General features: G+C 30.9%; 1 long non-coding RNA gene across 12 annotated transcripts in view; it reads right to left on the bottom strand.

Annotated features, from left to right (window-relative positions):
• The window catches only part of LOC118203653 (uncharacterized), a 254465-nt gene that overhangs the window by 104603 nt on the left and 125106 nt on the right, over nucleotides 1-24756 (bottom strand). For all 12 annotated transcript variants that reach the window (XR_015044430.1, XR_015044436.1, XR_015044437.1 and 9 more), the window contains exon 4: nucleotides 8739-8797. This is a non-coding gene — a long non-coding RNA (uncharacterized LOC118203653). The remainder of the gene's footprint in view (nucleotides 1-8738; nucleotides 8798-24756) is intronic.

Raw genomic sequence — 24756 nt, 5'->3', positions numbered from 1 at the left:
CTCCAAGACGGAGTTCTGTTAAATCTTATTTGAAAAATAAAGGGTCTTTTAACCCTTTCAAAGTTTATTCACTCTCACGATCTCAAGCGATTATTAGCTTACTAGTTCTTAAGATTCTTCATTTTTAACTGTAACTTAGAATTACACAGTGGAGAATCCTACAAAGATACCAAAAAAAGTTTATAATAATTAAAACAAGTTACTGAAGGGGAAAAAAATCTAACTACTAACTTTCACTTAATTTTAAAACAATTTCTAAAGGACTTACATTTAACAGAACAATTTTAGAGCGATGACCGTAACATACCTTCCGATTTCATCTTTCTAACATTTTTTTTTTTTTTTTTTCGAAAATTCTCAGATTTGGCAATGCATAATTTTACAATATAAGATAGTCCATTAATGAAATACTTACAGAATAAAATGCATACGTTAGCTGTGACACTTAAGAGTTATGAACTTGTTAAATGAAATTAAATTGGTGCTACTTAGGTTGTACGGGTTTTTGGCGATTTACTTTGGCGCAATTGTTGGCGCGGTTTTTACAATCGTCAGCCATCTTGAAAAACGCCGTTTTTACGTTATTTTCCGCATAGTAAAGTATTCGAAATTTTAAAAAATAAATATCGTTAAAAATAATGGATTAATTTTTTGTTGCAAATGTTGTTTTTTAAGATGACAGACAAATGTAAATAAATACATTTATTACGAGTCTAAAATAATAAAGAAAGGTTAAATTATTACTTTCATATAGCACAGAAATAGAATAAAAATACCGCTATAAAAACATTGCGCCAAGTTTAATCGGATTAAAATATTACGTAAATTGAATATCGAATAAAAAACCATCATACCAACGTTTAAAAGAATTAAAATATTACTTAAATTAAATACTTTAAACACTAGAGCTAAAATGAATAGCTCTAGTGTTTCGTACACTAGAGCTAAAATGACAGCAATTAGTTTATTGTCGATAAAAAAGGAGGAATGTCTAATACTTTTCTTACCGTTGCAGCGGTTATTTCTTCCAACATGACCACAATTCCATATACGGCCGTCCTCAGAATCGGCTCTTCTAACGATCTTCATCTATGATCTACATTTTCGCACTTCATTAAAGAAGCAATTAGCGAGGTTTCCTCCAAAAATTTTTAATAAATTTTCTCTGACCCTTGTAAGAATTTATAAATAAATCTTTGATTAGGAAAGCCAGGCTGGCCAAAATAAGGTGTTAAAGAACAATTTTTTGATTCCGATAACAATAATTCTTGGTACTTATCAATAACAACATTCATCTTTGAAAGTGACATTTTTGAAGGAATTCGAAGATATGACTTAAATTTTAAAATGGCGCTGTAATACACAAAATTTCAGCATCCTATCAGGGAGCTTATTACAGCTCGTTAATGCACAAATATTCTATAACAAATCAGAGAGCTGATTACATCAAGCCTAGAATTAAAATTATTTAGATATCATACATAATAAAATCATTTTAAAAAAAGAAATGCAAAATTAAATTGTATTTTAATATTTAACAGTCATAAATAATGTTTAAAACATTAGATTAAATTTATAGATATTAAAACCAATTATTTTTAAAGTAAGGTGACGTCATTGATTATATCATCCACAGCATAAAATTTCATAAAATATCATAAACAATAAAATTTTTATTTTAAATAAAAATGCAAAATTAAATTGATTTTTAATATTTAGAAGCCATAAATAATACTTAAAACACGGAATTCATGCATAATAAAACGCATTATTTTTTTTAATAAAATGACAACAAAGTATCGGTTACCATAAATAACTTATCCAGCAATAGGTTTACTATAAGTCGTATTACTCGCCAAAAGAAAAATCGCCAAAATCCGTGCAACCGTCTACCAAAGTAGCACCATTAAATTACCTGAACAGCGTTTTCTCTGGGAAAATATCCTTACCGGTGTCCGTCAACTGCAAAAACATCGCGGTTGAAAACGTAGAGGAGGAAACAACGCAAGGCGAAAACGTTGTGGTACAAAACATCATGGGAGAAAAGATAGCAAAGAGAAAATATCGCAGTTCTAAAACATCAAAATATCATCGATAGTACAAAATATCTTCTTCGAAAATAAAGCAGTTCAAAAACTTCGCAGTTTAAAAGCATCGTCGAAAATATCGTGGTAAAAAGTAAAGTACTTACAAATCATCTCATGGCGATACATCGCACACATGCGTTTCCGCCTTGCGTTGTTTTCTCCGCGATGTTTTCGTCCAGGATGTTTTCGGCTGTAACCATCCTTATCAGTGGCCGAGCGGTTAAGACCCTTGAATCCTGGGAGTTCAATCCCAGGAACCCAGCTTCCATCCTAGGTGAACGGGCTGGCTGCATGATTGAGTTTTGTGGTTTTCTGCATAGATAACGTCTGTACGAGTCAGTTTCCCTTAAAAAGTCCTTCGGGAAGGTATCCCTTCCTTTAAGCAGATAGCCTTCGTGTGCCTTGCAGTATTCAAATAACCTAATTTTCTGAGAAGTGAATGAAAAAGCTTTCTTTTCCTTGGCAGTTAAATAATTTTCAGTAAATTTAATAACGGCTGTATCTAACTGTTTTTATGTTTTCTTAGGCAGTTATGGCAAAGCTACCTTCATAAGGAATGGGTAGTTTCGTAGATAATTTTCGAGGTAAACTGGCTTATATTCATATTGCATGTGGCTTAAACCACGAAAACCACTACAACCTGCAAACTTGCTAGGAATCGAACCCGGTTTAATTGATTTACTAGTACTCAAATCCTCCTGTCAACAGTTAGGCTCGCGTAAGTATAGCAATCTGAGAATATTTTTTCCTCAAGATACTTTTCTGTTGAATTCCAGTTCTCCAATATACCTAAAGATTAACCTTTTCTACTGCAGAACTTTATTATACTTTTGAATTTATTAAACACATTCTTACCTTTACCATTTATATTTGCCTTTTCGTATGATGCGTTTATTAATCTCCCATCTGTATTAGCTGTCATGCCCTTTTAATGTAAAATCCTTATGTGCCGCTGATACATCTTGTAACTTCAGAGCATCTTCATCCTAAAAAAAAAAAAAAAAGAAAGCAGTGAAAACAACGTATCTGAATTCCTTAGAATTCAGATACGTTTTTTCAATACGTTGTTGTTGAACTCCTTAGAATTCAGATTCCTTAGAATTCAGAATCCCTTAGAACTCAAAGCGAGCAATGGCAATACTCTACGGAAATAAAAATAAAAAATATATATATATCCAGCGCGCGGAACTATCTATCAGAGATTCTAAAGATATGCTCATTTTAAAATTATTTTGCGACATTGCCGTTGAACTGAATTTTATGATTTAAGTGCAGAGAACATGATATTTAATAAATAAAGGTAACACACGAAACGACAAATTCCAAATGCCAATATTCGGGTGGAGACGTACCTTTTTCAAAATTTGATGGCTCTAGGTACTGTTTTATAACAATGCGAGAAACATACATACATTTATGCAGATTTTTCATTATTTAATTTCTTTAAATATAATACAGGGCTCTAATAATTGATGGCAACAATTAGTAAGTAAAAATTAATCTTTAATCTGAAAATTTACTTTTTAATTTTAGGATTGAGATTAAAAATCTGAGAAACATGGAGCAGTAATTTAATGCGTTATCTAAACGGGGAATTATTGAGTGGCTAAATGCAGCTGTAAATAGTTGGTTCAAGATAAAAAGATATCAAAGAAAATGAAAAGTTGCAATCAATGATTTCAGATTTGACTATTGATTCATCTTTTTTAAAAATCATTTGTTTCACATTCAATGCAAATCAACGCATTTTATGTTTTTATAATAAAACTTAAAATGGATATTGCAATAATAAAATTGCTGCAATATCTTTTTTTAAGGAAAAAAATACAAAGATTCAAAAAATCTAAAAGCTTTTAGATTATATATTACGCCCAAAGAGGCGTTTTTCAAAGTTTTGTGTGTTACTTTTATTTATTAAATATTATGTTCTTCGCACTTAAATCATAAAATTCAACTTAACAGCAATATCACAAAATATTTAAAGAAGCATATCTGTAGGATTTCCCATACACAGTCTCAAGAGCTGGAGATAATTTTTTTTTCTTTTTTACTTTAAAGGGGCTTTGTCTCTGAAGGAGTATTGTTTTCGTTTTGCGATTTTGCGTCGGAACTCTATAAATGGAATATCACTTTTCAAAGCATTGCCAACAAATACTGTCGCCCTGTAATACATTTGAAGAAATTAAATAATGAAGAATCTGCATAAATGTATATATGTTTCTCATATTGTGATAAAACAATTGTCCCTAGAGCCATCCAATTTTGAATGACGTAATCCTACTGCGAATGTGGGCATCTGAAAGCCCAAATTTGAAATTTGGAATTTGTTTTATTAGCGACTTCATATTTTGTAAAACTTTAACGAATTTTTGATTAACAAACTCAAAGCGAGCAATGGCAACACTCTACGAAAATAAAAATTATAAAATATATATATTCAGCGCGCGGAACTACTTATCGGAAATTCTAAATATATGCTCATTTTAATATTATTTTGCGACATTGCCGTTGAACTGATTTTTATGATTTAAGTGCAAAGAACATGATATTTAATAAATAAAGGTAATACACGAAACGTTAAAGAAACGCGCATTTGGACGTAATTTAAAATCTCAAACCTTTCAGATTTTTTTTTTTTTTTCCTCTTACAGTGTACCCAATGCTCGCTGTAAAATAGCTGACTTTCTTGATCAAAAACTCATAAATGCTTTAATGCTTTACAAAATATGAAATAGCTAATAAAACAAATTAAAAATGCCAATATTCGGCTGGAGACGTACCTTTTTCAAAATTTGATGGCTCTAGGTACTGTTGTTTTACAACAATGCGAGAAACATACATACATTTATGCAGATTCTTCATTATTTAATTTCTTTAAATAATAGAGGGAATCTAAATAATAGAGGGATAACTGATGGCAACAATTTAAATCCCTTTTTATAGTGAATCAATGCAAAATGCCAAAACGAAATTAATATCCCTTCTGGGCAAATTGCGCCTTTAGGCTACAAAAAATACTAAGGATTTCAAAATGGCAACATGATTCAATGGACCTCACAGCCAAATGTTCTTTCGTCTTATAAAAGAATTATTTAAGGAAATTTAACTAAGCGAAAATGATTAAAGTTATTTTTACAAAGCCAGATAAAAAAGCATAAAACGTGAAGATGAAAATCAGTTACCCTTGATGCCTTTCCGTAAACGAGAGCAGGAGTCTTTATCATCTCTTTAGCCTGGTATGTTTTACATCAGGTACTTTCTTTCTCATAAATTCAATTATGATATTTCTGCCGATGTATCTTCTGCAACGAGCATTAATCAAAAACCTGAATATTGTTAAGGATGATTAATGGCCAAGGGAGCGTGTTTGAATTCGGTTGAATTAATTTATCGACTAGGGATGATTGATTTTTGATGGACGCGAAGATTAACTCTTGCGTGATTTTTAATCGATTACTTGCAACCAAATATGCCAATGTCTACAAATCAATCCGGTGTGGGGAGGTTGTTGGAAATGTATCAAGTCATTTGTTTCATTAAGTCATAAAATGAAATAAGAAATAAGTTCACAAAAACGTAGTTTTCGCAGTTTGTCTCCTTGCCCAATTTTCCTTGTTCAACGGGCTTTTTCTGCGTACATGCAGATCATTCTCATTTTCTTAATTTGTATATTTAAAAGTTCATTCCACTATTGAATTTATTATATTCTTTCTGTAGTTGAAAAGGTTATACACTAATTATTAAATCAGTTATATATGAATTACTAAATATAAATATCAGGTATCCTGAAGGAAAATTAATTTTTGACAATGTATATAGTTTCGTTTAAGTACTTAGTTGCCAAATTCAGTTGCAAATAGTATTGTTCTTAACTGGTAATAATTTGCAATGAAGTAGCAAACGAATAAAAATTACTTTCAAATATTTTTACTCGTTAAAATTTAGGAAACTTTAAGGTAAAGAGAACTTATTTATCTATAATTTGTAGAGACATTAGATTTTATTTTGATGCGGGAGACTTGAAAAATGTGCAATGCACTCGCCGGGACTCTAACCACTGACCTCTCGAATACACATAGAGCGTGCTGACCACTACATCACGAAAGCATGCTAAGAAGGGGGGATTCTTATATACTTCCCCTTTTAAAGAGCGACTGGGGATTAGGGGACCCAATCGTCAAATCCTGGTGGTGGAGAATTATCATCCGCCATCTTTTTTTTTAGTTCGGGCGCCATTGTAGAGAAATTAGGTTTTATTTTAATGCGGCAGACTTGAAAAATGAGCAATGCCCTCAAAGGGACTCGAACTACGGACCTCTCGAATTCGCGTCGAGCGTACTGAACACTACACCACGAAGGCATGCTAAGAAGGCTGGAGAAATACCTTATAAAGTTAGTTATCTCTCGGTTAAAACTTTTTATGGTTAATAATAAATAATTTTCTACAAAGAGTATAAATTCATCATTCATTATAGTGTCTGCATTCAGGGAATTATAGTTTTCTGAATTTAGACTTACTTTAATAGTTATTATCCCTACTTTTATGAAATATTATCGGCACTTTAGAAAGCTAGAGGCTAGAGTTTTCTGAATGAGGCTAAAGCATTTCTGTAATTTTTGTACCTCTGTTATGAATGTAAACGTGCCATAATATGCAGAAGGGTGCACAAAATATCATATATTTTATTTTGTTTATTACACATTTCTTTATCATCGAAAGATTACAGATTACAGAATGAATACATAGTTAATTGTCGGAACATGGAAAGTGATTTACTGGAGAATGTGTTGAGTTTGTCCAAGACCTTACTTCACAACCACTTGCAAGCGAACCTTTGCATTTCTTCCAACCCTCTGGCACACGTCTTCCGAAACTGCGTGGCACAACTGAACGATAAGAATCTTGATATATTGTGCATTGGAAGGCTTCCTTACAAATATCTTATCTTACAAAAATTTCCATAAAAAGAAATTACACTGATTAATATCCAGGCTATATGCAGAGGCAACTGTCTCCCATTTTTTTTTTTTTTTTTTTTTTTTTTTTTTTTTTTGTAACTTTCAGGAGACTGGAGTGGCATTGTAATCACATGAAGCATCTCACACAGGAAATCAAGAACTACATCTGTAGCATGTTGGCAGACTCTGTGTTGTTCCAATGTATCATTTTCCTTATAATTACTCAAAACAGGAGTTGTTGAATTTATTTTTAGTTAAATTCTGGGCTTTATTCATTTATCTCCTTTTTGACATTTCCTTGCAACGATTTGCAAAGTTTGGAGTTAGAACTGAATTTTGCTGTAGCACTATGTTAAAGAAAAAGGCTAACTTCTTGGATGTTTCTCATCTGTCATAAGATTATTGTTTACTTTCGCTTGCAAAATAATTTATTTAAAGCTCGTTTCTGCAAAATTTAAATTTTCCCCTTTTTACTTCCTTGTACGGCGTAAAGGAAGTAAAGTTTTAGACTCGTCATGAAAAAAAAAAAAAAAATTATAAGGTGGTGTGGTGTATTTAATTATGACAAAGCACACTAGGGCTATCTGCCTAAGAGGAGGGATGCCTTTCGTGGAGGACTTTCTAAGGGCAACTGGCTCGTATACACGTTACACATGGGGAAAGCCACGAAAACACCCATGCAGCCAGCCCGTTCGCGGGATTTGAACCTCGGACCGAACTACCAGTGTTCAGAGACTTTACCGCTCAGCCGCTGGTGGGCCAAAAAAAAAAAAAAAAAAAAAAAAAAAAAAAAAAATTATAAGGAGTTTGACTCTAGTAAGACAAAATATTGACCGGTATTTTGTTTCCAAATTTGCAGTTTATGATACTATTTTCAACTTGCCTAAATTTGCAGTTTATGATACCATTTTCAACTTGCCTAAATTTGCAGTTTATGATACCATTTTCAACTTGCCTTGAGGGATCAGTTATTTAGAATAATTTGAGGAAATAAGTTTAAATGAAGAGCAGCAAAAAATCAGTATAATTTTCATACTAATATATAATAATAAGTATAATTTTCATACTAATACATATTTCATACTAATTCACTTCAATAATCAGTATAATTTTCATACATTTCAATAAGGAAGTCATGCGGTGTCAACATCAGATTTTTTGCATTCTTTTCTCTGCTCGATTTTTTTAAAATTTTAGTACCAGTTTTTTAATTATATTTCTAACTGAATTCATTAAAAATGTTAAATAAAATTTTAATCTTTAAGGGATTGAAAATTTTTACCATTTGGTACTTTTTCAAAGTCTAGAGTTTCATAACATATCACAACTCTTGTAGAGAAAATGACTAGAGTAGAAAATACCGTTTTAGCTGAAATATCATTAAGATCTTAACTCGTATTATTTAATTTAGAGAAATAAGCTTTAAGTTTCTGATATACAGCATACTTCGAAAACAGAAAAGGTGGTTTCGTGATATGCCATCTAATTTTAAAAAAAAAAAATCATAAATAAAATATTAATTTCGCTGCTTATTTCTCAACTTTGTAAATTTGTTAATAGCTAATTTTTCTTCTAAAATTTTTAGCTTTTTATCGTTTTTCAACATTCCTGTTTCGCCCAAACCAAGGTAATACGAATTTTAGCTACGCGTACAGAAGATTTAAACAGGTTTAATTTTTATTTACAACTTACTGGGTTCTCAAGGTTGGGCTTAGGGCTTCAAAACCTCTTTCAAACACTCCCATTGCTTCCTAGAACAAAAATTAATAAATAATTAAATAAATAAACTGAAAAAAAAAATCTGAAAGCTTTCAGATTTTATATTACGCCCAAAGGGCCCGTTTCGTGTGTTACTTTTATTTATTAAATGCCACGCTCTTCGCACTTAAGGAACATAAAATTCAGTTCAACAGCAATATCACTAAATATTTAAAAACAGCATATCTTTAAAATTTCCAACATACTGTCTCGCGTGCTAAAGATTTTTTTTTTCTTTGTATAGTGTTGCCAATGCCCGCTTTAAAATAGTTGAGTTTGTTAATCAGAAATTCATTTAAGTTTTACAAAATATGAAATAGATAGTGAAACAAATTCGAAAATCAAAATTTAGGCTTCCTGGTGCCCATATTCGGGCGAAGACTTACGTTATTCAAAATTTCATAGCTCTAGGTACCATCGTTTTTTCACAATGCGAGAAGCATACCTACATTCACGTACATTCTCCCTTATTTAAATTTCTTTAAATATATTACAGGGCAATAACATTTGATGGCACAAATTTAAAAAGTGATTCGCAGTTTATAATAAAACGCCACAAAGTACCGTTTTGAGACTAATAGCGTACCTGGATTACCGCCCCTTGGGCTAATTAAAAAAAAAAAAAGTATGTACTGAGATTAATGAAAAACGCTGTGTTTAGGTTTTCAGAAACTTTTATTCGAGTTCTGAAGGTTGCTATTTCATCTTAAAAAAATTAAAATAAAAATAATTTATGAAACGCAAGTAGTGACAAATAAATTACAGTTATTAAATTTCTTCTGTGTGTTATTGTTAATTAACCGGCAATAAATCTTAATGATACTGAATGCAACCTAAGCAAGGCCACTAGATTTAACCCAAAATAAGCGAGGCCACTGGACAAATTTTCTCAGGAATTGTAAGTCATAGCTACACTGCGCTAGACGTTATTACAATTAAGCTTGAGGATCATGCATACGCTTTAGCAGAATGAAAAATTTACCAAAGCAACTAGCGATGGGCTACTGAGTCACAACTAGTCCATCTTAGCCATATTAAACAGTAGCCTTGAACCATAAAATGGAACAAGAGTGGTAACTGGCATATTTATTTGACAATTTAAATTGGAGAAGAAAGGAAGAAAATTGCGAGTACATTATGAAAGTTGTTTTCCACCACGGAGATTCTGATTCTAAGTTGTGGTTCTCCGTGATTCTGATTCTCCCACGTGATTCTTATTCTTCATCGTTGTGATGTTAATCGTTCTGACTCTTCCTCGCTGCATTTATTGTGATTATGGTGTGACTCTATTCTCCTTTTCTGAGGCCGTTAAGTATTTGCTGAGAATAGAACATTTATTCAAGGATCTTTTGTTCCTATCGTGAAATTTAAAATTTAATGAAGCAGCAAAGGAATGACTAAGATAATTGAACTATTCCATCCTATGCTGGAGACGTCAATTCCAAGTAGGTTGACCAAAATTGGCAACTCTCATGTAGTTTTTTACAACAGACACGCGCATAAAGGATAACACTTATGTTTCATTTTCTTTTATATTCCAGTTCTACTTCTCAAGCATAAGAAAGACTTGAAGATTTAATACAGGGAAAGACTTAACGTCTTATAGAGATCCAAAAAGACAATTTCGCTATCAAAAACGTCGCTCGACATGTACAAAAATATCTGCCCACTTGTTCGTCCTTGAGAAATTTTCTAATTCTTACCATTTCATATTTTGCTATTGCAGTATCTCTAAACAAATCCATACAATTCAAACGAATAAGATACTTGGAACGTAACGCACAACAGCAGATGGTAACGGGGAAAAATCCGACCGCAATTGCCAGCTTGAAAAGCGAGCAACTGCAATCCTGTCGAGTTAGTCATCCCTTAGTAGTAGTAGGGATATCCCCGTGTTTTGGACATAGCAAAATAGGAACTGCCATTGGAATCATTTATCATAGGCCTCCCCCTCCCACGGCGCGTGCTCTTGCGTGCCAAACGATCATTTATCAAGTTCCTCTTTAGTCTTGCCCCCCTTCTTCCGACATTGAGGATGAAAAGAAAGTTTTAATTTTTAAAGGGGGAAAAAAAATTCCGTTCGGAACTCGGATACAAATCTGAGGGGAGCGACCGATGACTGCGCCTTATTTGTTGGGATATAATAAAGTTTTTTTGCCTTGTTTTTCTTTTTGCGTTTAAAAAACTCCTGTTGTAGAGGAACGTGTGCTCTGCTTTTGCCGTTATATCGATTCGCTATAGTAACCCGAATAAACGGAAGTACTTTCATCTATTCGGCAGAACAAAAATGTAATTATGAATACGTCTTCGGGTGCCGGTTTTGTGCTCAAATTGTTTAACGGTGCAATTTATTTTTTTTTACCATTTTTCAAGCAATTGTTTTCTGTAATAGTTGCAAGAAACAACAAGAAAGAAACTCTTCCCTGGATTCATGGCGATTGTAGGCATGATATGAAATGGAAAGGATTAAACACATTTTTTACAGTGAATAACAAAAATTAATTTCCTTTAGTATGACTATAGTCGTATCGAAATGAGCTCTACAGGGAATAGGATGACAGCAGAGTATCATTTTGAGACTACAGAAATGCTTTTTAGAGCTAAAGAATCCATTGCTTTTCAGTGCTTTTAACCTATGTAATAGGAAGATAAAGTGTAATAATAGTCTGCGGTACATAACGTAAACTATATTATTCAAAACATTATTATTTGTGATGTGTTGGATGTTTAGATAAACATTATTTTAAGATGTCCTGCATCCACCTGAACTGAAAGGACTTCAGCAATCAAAAAGATTATTTTTACAGTAATCTTTTAGCTATGGTTTTTTGACTATTCAAATTTTCTATTATAACTAACATTAAGCTTTTCATTTTCGAAGGTATGTTTGGTACAATCAATAAATACTGTAAATTGCCATCGGCCTATTTCAAAAATTTTCTAAACTTTCCAAACCTTTAATGTTTGATTTATAAAACAGCAGCCGTGATGAATATCCGTACGAAGTAAAGATAATGATAATTTTCGACAATGCTTTCTTGATTAAAATTATTTGGCTGCATGTCTAATTTCGTATAATAATTTTATAGTAATCTTGCGGTGATAATTATGAAAACATTTACTATGTAATCGTGAGGGTAATCTATTAAACAGATGTGTATTCAGAATAAGCAAAGCTATAAATCTAAATTTAATGCTAAAATATAGTTTATTTTTTAAAACTTGAATATATATGAGTTTATAACTAATAACTGGCAGGTATTTAAAAATGCCTTTTAATAAAATGCAAATTCTCTTTAAAACTTCTTTAAAAGTTTTTTTTTTTTTTTTTTTTTTTTTTTTTTTATCTGTTCTGTTCCATTTTGTTCTAAGAATTATAGCAAAATATATGAAAAATATTTGTGTGAAAACAAAGAAACTTTGTGGAGGACTTTCCAAAGCAAACTGGCTCATATTTGAGTAACGTATGGGTATTATTTCAAACGTAACATTTATTAATGCTTATTTCAATTACATTACTTAAATATTGCAATAAATAATATGATAAGAATCGGAAATATTTCTCATTTTAATTCAAATATCTAATAACAAGATTTTTTAAATATTTTATTATCCCCTATCAAACATTTTGAACATTTAACTAAATAGAAATATAAAATTTAAATATTCTTTAAAATAAAATGTACTTATTTTTTAAAAATGAAAGATGTAAATAATGCTCGTTTTTCACAAAAACCGAAAATTTTCTAATAAGAATAAACTTATTTTAAAACGTTTATTTTACTATGCATTCGTTTCATTTCAGACTAAGATATATAGGAGTTTAAATTAATAAATGAATGGTGCACTGATTTTAACAAAGAACACTTTTTCAAAACAAGATATAAATTGTAATAGAAAACTCTTACTTTGTTTGCCTTTGTTCCGAGCAGTTAATCCAGTGGCCAACAGAAGAATACATAAATTAACTTTCACTGGAGTTTGTTTGCGTGCCCCCTTGGGATGTTAAGAATAATGATATTAGTTGACAAGTCTGCCATGTAACACTGTGCAATGTCTGAATTAATGGGTTGTTATTATATTAAGAAAATTATTCTCAAAACAAAACTGTGATGTCGAAAATTAGTTTTCTTTTTCTAATTTATCAAATATAACAATAAGCCCAAAAACTTGCATTAGAAACTTTATCACGTGCGTTGTTAAACATTTTATTGCCAACAGAAGAATGAAATACGAGTCTCCAAGGGCTGTTCTACACTGAACTAGTCAATAAAAAGTTCTATAGTCTGCAAAAGACTTTTCATACGAGAAAAATTTCGACTATAAAAGATTTGTTATTTTAATGCACGAAATAAACATATTCATAAAACCAATACACTGTTTTTATGTTTTTATATACACTGTTTTATGTCTTTTCTACTGTTTTTGTAATTACGTTTCTCAGTTTGATATTATTTGCATAAAATTTAATTCCAAATGAAATTCGCTTATGCAGAGCGGGAGGCAAAGGAGGCGCTTGCCTCACCCTTGTCCATTTTGCAAAACAAATTATAATTTAACTTTCAACTCTGTAATACACCAAAAAGAGTTTTGTATTATAAGCGATCCATCTCAATTAAAAGAAAAATTAATAAGATTAATTGATTCTCAGATAGGTTTCGAAGAAGTACATGTATTTTTTTTAACATTGAAATTTATTAAATTCCTAATATTAGCTCACACTCTCCCTATATCTTGTTCACATTTTCAATCGTTAACAAACTATTTTTTATTCATCCACTCAAATTCAAATACATTTTTTTAAACTTGTAGTGGATGACACTTGATGTTAATACAGTTTTTTTTACATATCAATTTCTTTAAATTTTTAATTTAAAAAATTGTATTTTATTTTTAATTTTTAATTATTAAAAATTGTTTAATTTTTCTATTATTTTTATTTATTTATTTTTTTTTTAAATTTTATTTTTCTTTGTTGACCTAAGTAAGAATTGACAATTTTTAAGCTAAACTTTCTTAAAAATATCATATTCCCAACGTAATTCTTTCTAATCACTTTGCCTTTCACTAATTTCCACTGCTCCCAGTTCGCCATTACAAGCCTTGCAAAGTCCCCTAACTGGAGCAGACGGCAACGCAATTGCAAACACTTTTTTGCCCACTATGAACAAAGGCCCATTGGGACAGCAACGGGAGACTGAGCAAGAGTATTTGAAAATGAAATATACCTTATTATTACGCTTTGGTCTATTTTTATTTCCTTGTACGAAGTAAAAGGGAAGTATTGCAATCGCGAAAAGTTTCAGGTAGCATATTTCAACGAAAATATCCATTTTGACCGCTATCGAATGCAATTTAACGATGTTTTTGCGTGATATCTGTACGTAAGAACAGAATAAAAGACTCGTTTCCTCCCAAAAAAAAAATTATAAAACTGCTTTAAAATTAATTCTGCAGAGAATTTTTCGTGCGCCTGTACGAACGTACGTACGTATCTCGCATAACTCAAAAACGAGTAGCCTCAGAACGTTGAAATTTTGTATATAGGTCTGCTATAACATGTAGCTATAACTCGTATTTTGGTTGCATCGGCCGCACCAAACGGATATAAATATATTTATATATATATCCACTCTGTTACCCGGCTCAGTAACCTCAGTTTCTTTTATATGTTTGTAAATTGTACATTTTTTGCTTTAAAAATGATTGAATTATGTTGTTTTTATCTTCCGGTTAAGGTTTTTGTGCCTTTAGTAAATCTCTATGCAATATTTTTAGAATTATTAACAATTTTAAAGTTGTTTAAATGCCGCTAAGCCTCTTTTTTTTTATGGCGGCCATTGATTGTTTACATTTGAAACAGCAGACTAGTGGGTTTGTTGCCAATCTAGAGAAACTTAGCTTCGCAACAACAAAGATAACGCCTTCATTTATTATTGCCAATTAAATCATGCTTAATCCTTTCTGGAATTTTTTCGACGAAATAAGTGTTTAAGATTTACTTTGTAATTTTTAATATAGATATTTTGAGTTTTTATGTATCTTTGCCTTCTCGCGAAGTGAGAACTGAATTAATTGGATGAAAAATACTCAATCGTCTGTGAAAAACTGTTTTTTTTTTTTTTTTGTTTTGTTAGCTTAATTTCTTTTATTCATCGTTCTAGCTTTATTATAGTATTTGAATAGAACATGTGGCAACGATTAGATAATTCTATTCTTTAAATGATATAAATTTTGTGCATTCTGAGTTGTAATATGAACGAAATATAATACTGTTAAGTGAATCTAGCGCCAGAGTGTCGCTATAGTAAACAAATACTAGATTGAATTTTAAAGAATGCATTTATTCTATTGTGGTTTATGCGCTGTCGGCGAAGTAGATTTTATTCAATCTAATAAGTTTAAATGAAATGCAAGAAAAATGCGTATAATTTAACATTCCGTACAAGGAAGTCATGTGGTGTACACATCAGATTTTTTATGTAAAATTTGCTAACGAATTTGAACATGGCTTGAGATTTGCTTTGTTGTATCCATGTTTAATTTGCGCGAGAACTATACATATGGTTTCATTTATAGAACTATGCATATGGTTTCATTTATAGAACTATGCATATGGTTTCATTTATAGAACTATGCATATGGTTTCATTTATAGTTATTTCTAAAGCAGATGCATATTGCTAAACGGATTAAGCTAATCGGTACATTAGTTTGTCTCATTCTTTGTTGACTGGGATTAAAATGTAAGGTAAGATACAAACTTCGTCTTTTTTTTTTTTTTTTTTTTGTGTGTGTGTGTGTGTGTGTTATTTTATTACTTGTAGTGAAACAATAAAATGAATTTTTTAGTTACAAAGAAATAAAAAAGGAGATTTAAAATTCTGAATATTTTGAGGAAGTTTCATGGCAAATTGTTCTGGCTAATTCTAATATAACTGATTTTGACAAAAAAGAACGTATTTTTTTTTTTTTTTAATCTTGTTTTATTCCTTGATTCTAAATACGTTTAAAAGAAACTGCTACCAATTTTATTAAGAACTTTTTAAAAATGCGATATCAGAGACAAACTGTTATCAAATTTAACACATTGAAACTAACGGACATGGTGTAAAAATATAGATAAGGATAAAATATGAAGCATCATTAAATCTCGTTAATTTTAAAACCCTTTTATATTACATATGTTAACTCGTTAACTTTAAAACTTTACTTACATTTTTTAAATTATGTATATTGTCCTGTAAAATTATACTTATCAATAATTATTTTAAAATTATATGCACTGCACTAGGCATGAGGCAGATTATTATCGGCCAGGAGGGTTGCAGTACACTCGTATATTACATTACTTATCTATCCTGTAGAGGTACTATTGTTTTCAAAATGTTGTTGTAAAGATAGGATTGTTTTTAAAAGAATTCCAATCATTGATGAAAATGTATTTGCATAGTTTTAGACAATCCAAATAGTTTCAACATGAAAATTATGTTCAGTTTCCGTTAGCTTGTTACAATCTACCTAGGATTATAAACATAAATTAAGGAATTGTTGTAGATTATTAGGCTATTTGCTACTTAACAAAAATGTTCTTTTCAATTCAGCATTGTAAATCACTACGTATGTTTCATTTTTCAGAATATATATAGTTATAATTAAACATTGTTGCAAGAATTATTGTATTATAATTTGAAAAAATAAATATTAGTTTGCATTAAGTTGCACAGATATATATAATTTGTATTGTATATATGAATATATGTAAAACGTGTCCGCAAAAATCTTTACCCGCCTTTGTTATCGCAACCGTTGGTCGTAGACATGTACTTCCAGTAAGATAAATGTTTCAAATAATGCAAAGATTCATGTTTTGGTATTAGTAAATTTATTAGTATTATTAACGTGTTCCCTCCTAAGGCATTACATGGAAGGAATGCCTTCGTGGAGGACTTTCTAAGGAGAACCGGCTCGTATTAACACGTTACACTTTCAGAAAACTACGAAAACGCCCATGCAGCCAGCTCCTTGGCGAGATTCGAACATCGGACCGAACTACCAGTGTTCAGGGATTTTGCCGCTCAGCCGCGAGTGGACTATTAGCAAATTTAAAGAACTCAATTTTGTAAAGATTGCGATATGTTTAAAAAAAGTACAAGACAAAGGGGCGACCTTTTATCTCTTTGTTTCGGATGAAAAAATGTGTACGCGCGACTGTGTGTTTCTATAATCGATATTATTTACCCTCAGTTTTAGTGCTTCAATCAAATAATGTGATTTTTATAATTCCTCCTACCACCAACTTCGCACAGAAAAGGGTAAGTATCCAAAAACTGTTCTATCATAAAAAGGAAGCAGAGTACCAACAAACTGTTTGATAAAAAAAAAAAAAAAAAAAATCTGAAATGGTTACAGATTTTAACGGTTACCCGAAAGATTCTTTTAAGTTTATTACGATTTATCAATAGCTGGAATAGCGAAACCATTATAGGATATTAGACGATTATGCATTTAGACTAAAATGGGAACGCTTACATCTTCTGTATATTCAAAAAATGAAAAACTAGTTAATGTAATTCTATATAAATTTTTAAGGTTTTCAACTACATATATATTAAATTAAATGCATTTTATTTGAATCAATTAGAGTGAAAAGTTTTTAAAAAATTTTGAAAGAATTCAGATTATAATGATAGTCCCAAAGGGTTAATTTAAATTTTAATACAGTTTATCAGTAGAAATTATCCATAGAGATGGCCCAGGTGGAATACTGAAACATTTTATAGGATATAAATTGAGTATGCATTAAGAGTAACATGGGAACGTTACATATCTTCTGTATATTTTAAAAGTGAAGAAATATGTTATGTAATTCCATAAAAATATTTAATGTTTTTAATTGTTTTAAATCAACCATCGCCCCTAATGGAAAAGCTTTTAAATTCTCTAAAATTTCAGAAAATATTGAAAATTTCTAAAATTTCAGGAAGATACAATCCGCCACTTAGTTACTTATAACGTGAATTTTAATAACAAATTGTTTCCTTCTGATCTTAACCAAAATAAAAGGAAAGACTTATGTGAAATTTCTAACATCCCCCCCCCAGTGGCTAGGCAGAATGTTAAAAAAAAAAAAAAAAAAAAAAAAAAAAAAAAAAAAAAAAAAAAAAAAAAAAAGAACAAAAAGACCGAAGTTCGTGCCTAAAGTTCGTTCTTGCCTCCCAGTACCTCGATTCTTCTCTAAGACCTTAAAGAGCCCCACATCGAAGCAGGTAGTTCGTGTGCATTTCTTCTCCAGAATCACAAAGTGGCAAAGGATCGGTTGATATGCCTATGCGGTGCAGGTGGGCCGGAAGACAATCATGTCCTTTGGACAATCAGAGAAGAATTTAACCTCCTCCAGCTTTGTAAGAAGGTTTCTAACATTATAATTTCCAAAGATGATAAAGATGTACATGTTGTTGGTATGGACAAAAACGCATGCATTGATGGAGTCACGAAACTGATAATTGAAGACCCTTACTGCTTAACCTCTACAGATCCTTAAACTTCTGATCTCAAGGAAGTTGAAACAGCTCTTAAATTTTCTTATATAAGCCCAATTCAATTTTAAAAAAATCAGCCGTTTCACTTAATTGTTATCTGTGCTTTCTCTAAAGGTTTTATGATATCCTCAAAGTCTGCAAAATTGGAATTTCTTTTGGACCTATAATTTCCAACTTAGAAAAGGCATCATATCATTTGGCCAAATATTTAATTTCCATATTTTCTCCTTTACTTTATAACTATATTCACACCGAAAAAAATTCTTGATAAACTTTTTCGATAAACTAAAAGATATTACTCCACTGCGCTCCATTATGGCTTCTTCTGATATTATATCACTGTTTCCTAATATTCCGGTCGAAGGAGCACTAAAATGTTTCGAAACTAGGATTCGAGAATTTCTCTTCGCACAAACTGAAATTCAAGAGTTAATTTCTCTTGAGTCAAACTTACTTTGTTTTCCAAACTGAAAATTCAGCTATGAGTAATCCTCTCAGTCCTGTAATTGCTGACATTTACACTCATTATTTTGATGTCTAATTATTTGACAAACTATTTTCTCTTCTCCGGATTCGCTAAGCAGTAAATCCAGAGACTGCTTACACTGTACTTATATTTTCGCACGTTTTGGTAGCAATAAAGAAAACATACCCAGATTTTATCTATTATAAATTCGATTGATCCAGCCATCCAGTTCAGTTTTAAAACAGAATTTAACAGTACCCTTCTCTTCCTCAATATTTTTATAGTCTGCAATGAATCTGATTTCAATACATCTGTTTACTCTAAACTATTTTCTGCTGTTTGGTTCCACATGCTAAGTTATGTCACCCAGCTAAGCAAAATATTTTTACTAACATATATTTTGCGCTGTCAGAGAGTTTATTTTTCAGAGCTTTTGCTTTCTAATGAACTCAATTATTTGAAATCAACCGTCGACTGAGGATTTTCTCCCGTGGTTATTAAAAAAAAACCTTTAGAAAAATTTCATCAAAGAAGACTTTCCGCTGTTAGAAATAACATTAATAACACTATCGTGCTTCCATTTCATACTTCTGTCACTTACAAAATTGCACGCATTGTCCAGAAGTTAAACCTGCATGTCATTTTTTTGGCTATCAATAAAATCCATAGTTCCATTTATAAAGATTCCATTTCTGACTTTAATTCTTGGGGAACTTATAACATATCTTGCCAGTTTGTTTTGAGATTTATCGGCCAAACAAAAACATCGTCGAGTTTCGCCTCAAGGAATCCATATCTTACGTCCGGCAACTAGTAGTTTTTAACAAGACTTCGATATTTAATCATAGCTCGATATTTAATTATAATTCTGAATTAGAGTCTACAAAATTCTCTCCAAATGCTTCTTCCATTGGTAGATTGAAGAATTTTCACATTCACGAAGATTTCTCTTATTTAGTTAATGACTTTAATTCCAATCCAGTCCTTCGTAACGGTTTTAAAATTCTATTAACTTAATTTTTAAATTTTCTTTACTATTTCTGCCGTGAGATGGGGGTACCTCTTCGTCTGCTTTACTTCTTTTGGGTATAAAGACAACCGTGGCTTTACTTTCGTTGCAGATTTCCTTGCTGGTGACGAAGGTTTGTTTGCTTTCGAAATCGATAAAGTATTGAATAAATCTACGCCAAGCACAACGTTGTTTACCTAAATATATGTTTACATTAGAGTTTTTTTTTTTTTTTTCCTGAATTCAAGTGCCTACCTCGAAAAAACTCTTCTAGAAATTTTGCAGCCCACCAGTTACAGGGCGCAAGAAGCCTATTCATCATGCTCATGGTGTCAGATAATAGCTGGTGTAAACTGTTTTCTTTATTTAGAAATTCAGAAAAAAGATTTAAAGATTTATGGAAGAAGCATTGAAGGAGAAACAAGAAGGACAAACTCTGCAAATATGAAGGTGTTCCAGTTATAAATAATAATCATATATCTTTATTTCCTTATTTGTTTATCTATAAATATTTTACATGTATATATGTCTATTGTTCTACATGTCATTTAGTTCAATTATGCTCTATGTTTTAAGCGATATTCATTGTTGATATAACATCTATTTACATAACTTTGCAATATTCAGTGCAAAATACATATTATTTTAAAGTATATATATATATTATATTTTTTTATCTGCTGTGTATTCATGTTATTATTAATTATGGTAAATACAATTTTATGTTTATTTCTTTCAGATACTGTTAAAAAAGACTTTCACTATTTTAGCCATTTTTTATGTTACATAATGCTGTTAATACATTCATTATCCACGGCAAATTATACCTATATATATTTGTAATAATAAAATTCCATAGTCAAGAATACACTTAAAATTCTAATTGTATGTTCTTTTCATTTTTTAATGGCGGCGGTCTCTTATTTGAAAGTACGTGGAATTAAATCCACAGCCCCGTAGTCAAGTTGTTTTTCCCGCCTTTTCTACACATACAGTTATAGAATGTTCTGGAAATATTTAAAGCGAACTGGATTGGCTGACGTCATTTCTGTGAAGCTCCGCCTTTCCAGAGGCTATAAAAGGACTCGCAAAAGGAATATCGGGAGCTTTTTCTTAAATGTCACGATGCAGTAAACTTCATACAAAAAGTTATTAGTAATTCTTTTTATTTACTCCGGATAACTGATTTTGTAACTGCTATTTCTCCTGAATAATAATAAATGGATCCTGTTTTTTAAACTTATCGTCTGATAATTTAAGCTACGACTACATCTATATTTCTTCAACGATCTATTTATTCTGGACAAAAGCTGATACATCACATATATCCATATATATATATATATATATAGCTCTATTTTCGTGTCGTTTCTTCCCCTTTTACGTCATTACACCTCGTTGGTTAGCTACTTTCTTATTTTTTCAGGAGGCAAACGTCCATTTGTTAACAATTGGCTCTTCACAGTAGAAGTCGCCGATCAAGGTCTGTTTTAAAATTTTTCTTTCTTTCCCTTGTTTTAATATTTGGTCATAGCAAGACCCAAATTAATTCGCTTTTAGTTTTAATTTTAAAGTTTTTCCCCTTCGTTTACAAAGTTTAAACTCTTTAAGCTAGTAGGCCCTCCCTAAAAATCTTAAATTTTTTACTAATAGCAATTCGCTATTTATTTTATTTTGTACATTACCTAACCAGGCCAGTTTGTATAGTTTTTCTTACACCATTAATGTGGTTTTCATTTACTTTTACAAACGGACGCGCCGGGAAATGAAACAGTGAAATTGAGACTAAAGTTTTTATCTAGGTTATTTTATCAGTTAAATAATCAAAATGTTTCGTGTACAGTCTCTATTTTCTGTTTTGACGAAAAGCGATATGGAATTAGTTGGATTGGAAATCCATTATGCATTTTCTCTGAAGAGTCAATAATAAGAGATTCAAATTCGGCTAATTTACAATTTACCGCTTTTTTGTATTTTTGCTTCTGTCTTATATAGCCATTGTATTTCTATTCAAATTTTTAAAGCTTGTCTTAACTTTAATCAACACATAACTTCTAATTTGATTTCAGTTCTAAATTAGCTTATTATTTGTATGTATACTAGTGATAATTTATCTTTTCATTGCACTTTATTTTAACTTGTGTTAAAATTATTCACCGGAACCACAGTATCACAAAGACTTTTAAGCAAAAGCATGAAGAATTTTCTTTTTACCTTGTTTTCTAATTTTTGCAGATCAATGCGCAAAATTCTTGACCACAAAGGTCTTTTTCAATTTGTTTTCCTTTCTTAAATTATATCTATAGAAAGATAACTTGATGACTGGACGATAGCTACAATGGATGTTAGGCCATTGCTTTACTACGTCGTTAGAATAAAGAGTCCTCGTATTAACTTAGCAAGAGTTAGTGAGAACGTAGATACATAATGGAGGAAAAAAAAAACTTGCAGACGTGGCCGAAGATAAGACATAATTTATTGCTGGATTCTTAATACATATTCCATTCATAGATCATTATGGGTGCGATATGTACCTCACAATTTTGCATTCACATTTTCAGATTATGGGCGAAGCGGCCAGGCAAGCGACGCGTCTTGGCAAGAGCAGATGCAAAACGAAAAATGAGGATAATTAAATGTATAATTCAGAAAAATAGCCAAAAGGTTCTTTACTCTTAATAGATAAGAGCTGTCCGCAATACAGGATTAGGTAAGTAAGCCCGAAAACAGATTAATGCGGAAAAACGCAATCCAGAAAACATAAAATGTTTATAATTTTAAAACTGAAAGGAGGTATAGACAAAATAAAGGAAAGAATTACTTAGCTATTGATAATTAAAGTTATAATTTCGATTTATATGTTTCATACATAACTGTATTATTATTGTTATTAGTAGATAGAAAACACGGGTTCACCGACACGCGGTGTGGGGTGTGGGCGTGGTCAATGACGTCACACAGAGGGCGGGGCCAAAGGCAACGTCATCACACTAGGAGGCGTGGTTTCGAGTGGAGTTGAGTTGTTTTTAGATTGCTGATTGAGTTGTAGACCTCATGCTTTTCATTTAAAGTTAGTTTTTTTTTAAATTGGCAACGGGAAATATTTTCTGCATCTTAATTTTGATGATATAGCGATGCTGCCCTCTATTAATGAAAAAGTGAATTATATGTTTTAGAAATATATTTTTTAAGTCTGGTGTTAAAATTATTCAATGCGCGACTCTGAAAACAATGTAAAAGAAACAAATATAAAGAAAAGACTTTCCTTTAATGAAACTACAAGATAATTTTTTTTTATTACTCAATTTTATTCTGATACTTTTATTCTTTCTAGTTTTCCATGAAACTTTAACTTATTTCTCAGGTTTTCTGTTCATAATAACATATTTATTTACTGTCATATTTTTTTAATACTTAACGTTTCTAATTTGTAATATTTTATTTAATTTCCACATACTATTTTTTTTCATACCTTTCATACCATTTCAGCATACCCTGATTTTTAACTTATATATTATATTTCACAAACGTTCCCGCACATGCTGTTTATTTGTTACACTACTTAATTTTAGATGCAATTTCACACTTTTTTTAACGTTATAATGTTCAATATATTCTGAATTTTAACTTCATTTACTTTTTTTAAACCATTCTAGTATTCTATACACACTTTAACTTAGTGGTTTGAAATTCTATTTAAAAAGAAACGTTTATTTTTCGTGATCTTAGTTCTTTTACTAAATTTTCTACAGAATTTCTAATTTCTTTTACATGTTTAACAATATCTTCCTTACATTACCGAATATTTTTTTAAAACACTTAAGTCTATAACTGTTAATTGCGTTTCTTACGTTCATGATTTCCCTTCTGTGTTTATATTTCTTAATTCTAGTTTAACTTATTTATTATAATGTTTTTATTTCTGTCTCATCATTCGTAATTCCAACATTTTATCCCTTTTTATTCATTTTAACGATATGGATTGTTTTCATTTACTCCATATTCAAATATTTCCTTACAATTTTTAAAATACTTGTTTTATTCTCCGATCATAATAGATCATCTACAGGTTTTACTCAGAAATTTCCATTCACAACTTTACAGTTTAATACCATTTATATCTAAATGCATTTCTTTCTCATATAGTTTTACGATCTTCAAAGTTTCTAACATCATGTTTAGTTTTAAATCCCTATTACCTTTATGTGTGTTGATAATTTTCATTTCTAATTTTACAACCACGTTTAGTGTTTCATCCACACATACCAAAATATTTCTTACATCTTCTGGTATTTAGTCTATGTCATATTTCAGTACTTCAAGTGAATTTACACTGCTCACACTATTATTTTTTCATGTTTTAGAGACACTGACTATATTAATTTTACTATTTTTCATACACTAATTGCATCTATGTCAGCACTCATGATAAAGTAGCAATTGTTTTGCATCACATGCATAAAGAAATTCTTAAAACCAACTTTTTCAATATCGTATTCAAATTACTGTTTTCCAGATGGGAATTACCAGTATTCTTTGGTTTTACTCTGTTACATCTTTTTAAATTTTAACATCTTACTTTTAATTCTAACATACATCTTTCGAACAGTTTTTTCTTTTAATAATAGCCTTACCTTATTTGTTCAAATTAATTCTTTAATTCACCTTCTTTACTACCTTTCAATACCTTCATAATTCACTATGCAAACGCAATGTCTTTCACTGACATTCTGTTTAATAATACTACAAGTTTCCTTAATTGACAAAAAGCGAATCATTTCTCAGTTCAAAATAGAACTACTATATTTCGCACAAACATTACCTTCATCCATTCAAGACACCCCTTAACCTGTAACTGACGTAGCGATAGGAAAGGAGACTCTTATCATATGCTCTTTCGACATTTGAAGTTTCTAGAACTTCTTTGACAAGTATA

The sequence above is a fragment of the Stegodyphus dumicola genome, chromosome 12, assembly GCF_044657685.1.
Source record: "Stegodyphus dumicola isolate Sdum_Otavi_A_Nest chromosome 12, ASM4465768v1".
Taxonomy (NCBI): Eukaryota; Metazoa; Arthropoda; class Arachnida; order Araneae; family Eresidae; genus Stegodyphus; species Stegodyphus dumicola.
Note: the sequence above shows the minus strand (reverse complement) of the source record. Positions and strands in the feature narration are given on the sequence as shown.